The sequence below is a fragment of the Nicotiana tabacum genome, chromosome 1 (genome assembly GCF_000715075.1).
Source record: "Nicotiana tabacum cultivar K326 chromosome 1, ASM71507v2, whole genome shotgun sequence".
NCBI lineage: Eukaryota > Viridiplantae > Streptophyta > Magnoliopsida > Solanales > Solanaceae > Nicotiana > Nicotiana tabacum.
This window is the reverse complement of record NC_134080.1, coordinates 46,287,760-46,294,492: the sequence shown is the minus strand read 5'-3', so window position 1 is coordinate 46,294,492 and position 6,733 is coordinate 46,287,760. Positions and strand designations below refer to the sequence as shown.

The window sequence follows — 6,733 nt, the reverse complement described above, 5'->3', positions numbered from 1 at the left end:
TTTTTATTATTAACCTAAGTTTGTTGTGGTTTAGAGCCTAGAATCCCCAGCAGAGTCGTCATGCTGTTATACCCCATTTTAACACGGGTCAAACTAGAGTATAACATATTGGTTAATTTTGAAGGTTTAAGTAATTAAGAGAGTCGTCACTTAATTATTTTAAAGGTGAATTAGAACACATATTTACTAAATAATGGTTAAAGTAACTTTGTTTTATATAGTATGCTTAGTTCTAGAAATTCTAGGTAAGGTTCAAAGGAAGGGGTAAGGCACCTTTTAAGATCCATTAAAAATGATTAACCGGCAAAACTTAAGTTAATTATTTAAAACTTGTTGAAACAATGCATTTTGACATGGTTTAAGGGAAGACAACCTATTAATACGTGATTCAACTTTAAAATACTTTAAGTGAATGGACAATTGTTGAAACATTGCTTTTTGGCATGGTTTTAGGGAAGACAACCTATTATTAATACGTGATTCAACTTTAAAATACTTTAAGTGAATGGACAAAAGTTTATAACTAATGAATATGATCACTATAACATTGACGTTATAAATGGAGCTTCAAAGACTACTTTTGTTTTCCAAGAAAGTGACTTGATGGAATCACTAAAAAACAACAACAACAACATCACAGTATAATTCCACAAGTGAGGTCTGGGGAGGGTAGTATGTACGCAGACCTTATCCCTACCCGAGGGGCAGAGAGGCTGTTTCAACTCAAAGACCTTTGTTTTTAAAACTGTGTTTCAATTTGTCCTGATGTGATTAAAAAGAAATAGTTTTTCCTTGAGGTCTCAAAGACGGCATCCTCACCACGCTAGGTGATAAAGCTTTAAAGTCCTTAATCAACAAAATGCCTTACTAAAATTAGAGTTGTAATCCCTCATGAAAAGATTAATCATCAGTTATAGATAAAAACAAAACCAAGCCACCAAAAGTTAACAAATATATTTAGACAGAATGAGTAAAGAATAATGAAAGCCGCCATAAGCGACCCCAAGCAAATTTGCTTGTTTTCTTGTTATTCGGTGACTCTATAAGAACATTGGATGTGATGATTCCGTGCTCGGGTATGGAGAGTCTTGCATTAAGACTCCATGTTAGCTTCAAGTGCACATGCAAAAGAGAGAACAAAACATGAATTAGAATGAACTTAATTTCCGAGCAAACATAGGATAAAGACATTACGAATCATACTATAAACTTATAAGCTTACAACATAGCAGACACATTCATCAGGTTAGAATGTTATACTATCAGATTCATAACACTGATTCAAGAACATCCTCTAACGAAGTATTCAAGCAGATGTTTTCTATTATTCTCATTTAGAACTTAAGATGGGGCAATTAAAAGTTAAGCAGGGTACCTAAGGCATGCTGTACTAAGTAAGCAAATAAATCTTATATGATGAGAAAATGAGTGAATAAATCTTAGATGCAGTATGTATGTCATTATCATAATGCAAATAAGCATCTCTACTTCATTGTGACAGAGAAGGCATCAAGGATAGTATAGCTTGCTTAGTTTGGTCTAGCTATTAATACATAAAAATGTATCTTAGGGATGGAATTCTATACCATAGTTCTTACAAAGAGCTTAACTTTCTAAGTGAGCTTGGGTAGAAGAACTATCTATAAGGCCTCTATAGGCATGCTAAATAGCGAGTGTAACCTACTCATTTACGGGACATTCTTAGCTAAATACTGCCAAAGGATATCTGAAGCTAATTATTTCATTAAAACCCATGCTCGTGATATTGTGCATTTAAAAATAAGAAGAAAGGCCTAAACATGGTGCTTATTATAAAGCAATATACTTCCATTAACAGAGAGAGGCCAAAAAGAGCATAAGTTAAGGTCTCAGGTTTATGGGGAGACCATCAAGTTTTCTGCTATTGTTTTAACCGAAGGAGTTTACATAGATTTAAAGCTATTCAGTACTTAAGAAATGCAGCCATCAACAAGACTGTATAAGCATGCTATTTATGAATAATGTAAATCCACAAATTACTCGCAACATATTCGATTAACTTTTGCAATAACCTTATATTTGTCATGATTATCTGGACATGAAAGAACCTAAGCTCCTATTGTTGGAAGGTATACAGGATACACCAACACTCTTACAGAATGCACTCTCTTATCTTTTCTTTTTTTAACCTTTGACAGATAAATAGTAATCTGTCCACAAATATTACACTCCCAAATTCTTGAGTTAAAAGATTACTCATTTTTACTCATAAACGCTATTGAAGTTCATAAGAAAGAAGGAGCTTTTTCACATAATACGTTTATCCTTAACAAGAAATTAGAAATGAAACATCAGCTGAGCATGGCATTTACAAAAGAACAACGTTGATCATGTATTAACAACATAAAACACACAAAATAGTTGTATAGGCAATTTATCAAGCATTTATTAATGGGTTTCTAGACAAACACGACTGGAATACAATTTCCCTATAAACATGACTTTTATGTGTACAAAATGAGTCCTAAATCATGATCTCTACATAGGAAGCGAACTACTAATTTTCAAACAGAAATAACTATTTGCCTTTAACATAAAAAAATAATAATAACAGAAAGAGGAACTTAATGTTAGAGGTCACTGACCTTTTGCAGGGCAGTAAACTGGGGTTTGCCAATGACTACTCGAATCTCCGCTTCAAACCTCCTTCACGACCCAAGCGACACAATCAGACCGACAAATCTTTGTCACGGCTGAAGGCCAACAAAGATCTGAGAGGGGAGAAGATGAGCAATGAAACACGATTTAAAGCTATATTTATGGAGGATATGTATGAAGTAGAAGGTATTTCGAAAGTTTGGAGGGGAGTAGCGGCGACTATGAGCTGGTCCGAAATTAAGGCCAAATGCAGGTATTTATAACAGCAGATTATATCTAGGGCTTCTTGAGCGGGAATTTTTCAGATTTGATTTTGAAAAGTAGCCGTTTGAAATTGAATCTCTGCCTTGGTGATTCTCCCACAGAGATTTCAAACGTAATTTTGGTCTTTTATGTTGACCAAATTGAAGGAGATCACAGAACGACATGGATCTTGAAAAGATAAAGCAAGAGAGACAGAGATTTACCCGAATATGGTACGACAATACTCTACCATGGCTGAAGAATAGTTGAATTGTTAGCCAAAAATGGTCATGGAGATGGGGAAAGGCTCTGCCATGGAAAGAGGGGGAGAGAGCGAGAGAGAACTGTAACGTTAGTTGTGGTAAACGAGGGGGTGGGGTACCACAGGTCAAACGTCACTAGAATTGAAATAAAAAATTCAATGTAATTAAATGTATTATTTTTTGGAATCCAATGGGAGAGATATTTTATGCCGAGGAGAAATTCAAAAATAGCCAGATTTACAATTGGTCAGTTCAAAAATAGCTAAGTTTCAAAAGTAATTAAAATTTAGCCACTTTTCATATAAAGATAAATCTTACCGAAAACAATGTTCAAAACCCGAAAAATACGATAGTATAATATACTGGAGTTCCAGCATAAGTATGCTGGAACTCCAACATATTATACTAGAACTCCAGCATAATATACTGGAGTTCCAGCAAGTATAATTGTCCAGTATAATATACTGGAGTTTGGAGCACCGGTGCTCTAGTCTCCAGTATATTATACTGGAGTCAGCAAAGTATATCGATCCAGCATAATATGCTGGAGTTCATACACAGGTGCACCGAACTCCAGTATATTATGCTAGACCGGTCTCTATTGCAGCAAAATAGTGGCTATTTTTCATTGACTTCGTAAATGTTGGCTATTTTTGAATGACCAATCCGAAAACTGGTTATACCATGCTATTTTTACTTTATGTAGCCTAGGTCTTTTAGAAGAATTTTGAATCAGGCATGGGCTAATGTTTGGTCTGCTTTAAGGAATTATTGTTTGGAGTGATTTGGGCCGGTAGAATTAGAAGAAAAATATTGGGCTACTAACAAGGTCGAATTTCCTTTTTTCTTTTCAAATTCTTTTGGCTTTTAATAATCAACAATAATATTAATATAAAAAAATAAGCAAGTAACTAACTTATTTATTAGCCTAATCATAATTACTAATGTTTAAATAAAATACCGTAAGATACGACAAGATTCATTAAATTTCATTTCGTAATATTTTAAGAAAAATTATTGCAAAAATGTTTTCTCTTAGTGAGATAAAAGAAATAAAAATATTTTCGTGAAAGGTAATAATATTAAGGTATGAATGATAATAATAATAATAATAATAATAATAATAATAATAATAATAATAATAATAATAATAATAATAATAATAATAATAATAATAATAATAATAATAATAACAACAACAACAACAACAACAACAACAACAACAACAACAACAACAACAATAATAATTAGGTCTAGTTTGTGCTAAAAATGGTAAAATAAATATTCTTACATTATTAGTGATATTAGAAGCTTAAAGAAATAGTTTGGAAGAAAGGAGGGACAAAATTGGATGTCAACAGGGGTTAAGGAATTGGGTTGATGCCTTGTTTAGTCGAATTGGGCCAAAAATTGCCCATAAATTCTAGCCCAGGACCCGTGTCATGACCCAAAATCTCACCTGTCGTGATGGCGCCTATCGTGGTACTAAGCAAGCCTCAACTCAACATCTCAACACAGTAGAACTTTTTAAATAAAGGCAGAAGCAGTTAATATTAAATAAAATCTTTTAGAACAAAATATCACTCCAAAAGTACTAAACAATCCATCCCCAAAACCTGGTATCACTGAGTGCATGAGCATCTAAATGATAACAACATCCGACTGATAAAACACTATCTGAAGTATAGAACAGTACAACATGAAAGGAAATGAGAGTCATGGTCAACGAATGCTATGCAGCTACCTCAATAGTCTCCTCAGTCTGACTCCTCAATCAACAACCTCCGTGACCAGAAGTGCCTGGATTTGTACACGAGGTACAGGGGGTAACGTGAGTACACCAACTCAGTAAGTAACAGAAATAAATAAGGAAATGAGAAGTAGTGACGATCTATGCAAATACAGTTATCTCAATAACTTTCAATAAGAATAGCCATACTTTCAATTTAACAGTTTAAGTCTCATCAGTGCGTACTCAAATAAGCCAGATATCAAATACTCCATAAATATGTACGACAAGGATAAATAACAGCTAAGTGGAGCAATTAACTGAAAACAAATACAGCCTCTCAAGGCAACAGTCACTCAGCTCATCTCATAACTTAAAAATCTCAGTGGAAATAACAAAACCAAATCAGTAATTTAATTCCAAACATCTCGTAAAAACTCCAGTTTCAATGAAAGTTGTTCAAAACATATTTTTGACGTTTTTAATAGAGGCTCAGTATAAAGATGAGTGAAGACACTAATTTCACAAAACAAGCCCCTCGGGCAAAGCATCACTCGTATGTAAGTATATATAGCCCCTCGGGCAAGCCTCCCAGTCCCTCATGGCTCAACTCTCATCAATCATCACTCACACTCAGTAGGTACCTTATAATAACTGTTGCGGCGTGCAGCCCGATCCATATATATAGTCGACTGCGCTCACTGGGGGTGTGCAGACTCCGGAGGGGCTCCTTCAGCCCAAGCGCTACAAACTGCACGGACAACTCACGTGCTGTACGGACAACTCACATGCTATAATAATATCTGAAGCCTCACGGACAACTCCCGTGCTATAATATAATATATGGATCCGGACAACTCACGTGCTATAATAATATCTGGATCCGCACGGACAACTCACGTGCTGCACGGACAACTCACGTGCTATAATAATATCTTGATCCGGACGGACAACTCACATGCTATAGTATCAATAACCTCACATTTAGGCCCTCGGCCTCACTCAGTCATCAATCTCTCCAGTCTCTCGAGCTCTTAGAAATCATATAAACAGCCCAAACAGAAGTAATATCATATATCAACAAAGAACAGCAGGAGACGGAGGCATAACAAGCAAGAAAAGCTATGACTAAGTACAAAACAACAATTAGCAGCTAATTCAGCAAGTACACGACCTCGCAGGTCTCAATAGTGATCACATAAGGCCTAAACATGATTTCAAACATGAAATACTGTCAATTTCTATGAAAACAGAGGGAACATATATTAAACAGTAGGCTAATTAATTCCATAGTCTCGCGGGATGGACCAAGTCACAATCCTTACGGTGCACGCCCACATGCCCGTTACCTAGCATGTGCGTCACCTCCAAAATAGTCATACGACATAATGTCCGGTGTTTCATACCCTCAGGACAAGATTTATTACCTTAATCCGAGCAAAAATCCTACTCCGTAATGCCTTTGCCGCTCAAATCGACCTCAGAATGCCTCGAATCTAGCCACAATAATTTGATTCAGTCAATAAAAATTATAGGAATTAATTCCATATGAAATTCTACATTTTCCATTAAAAATCCGAAATTGCACTAAAATTTTGCTCATGGGGCCCACATCTCGGAATCCGACAAAAATTACGGAATATGAACCCCCATCCAACCACAAGTTCAACCATATAAATTTTACCAAAATCCGACAAAAATTCGGCCTCCAAATAATCAAATCTTATTTTCAAATCCCTAGGCCCAAATTTCCGATTTACACCTCAAAAAAAAGTAATTTAGCCGGAATATTCAATGATAATTCAATAATATTGACTAACAACGATCACAAGGGACTTACCTCAAAGAATTCCCGTGATTT

General features: G+C 35.3%; 1 long non-coding RNA gene across 1 annotated transcript; it reads right to left on the bottom strand.

The window, feature by feature from the left end:
- Nucleotides 1-851: 851 nt before the first annotated feature.
- LOC107806083 (uncharacterized) lies at nucleotides 852-3,290 on the bottom strand. The gene is made up of 2 exons (XR_001652579.2): nucleotides 2,625-3,290; nucleotides 852-1,110 (listed from the first exon to the last, which is right to left on the bottom strand). It is a non-coding gene; the product is annotated as an uncharacterized LOC107806083 (long non-coding RNA).
- Between the last annotated feature and the right edge of the window lie 3,443 nt (nucleotides 3,291-6,733).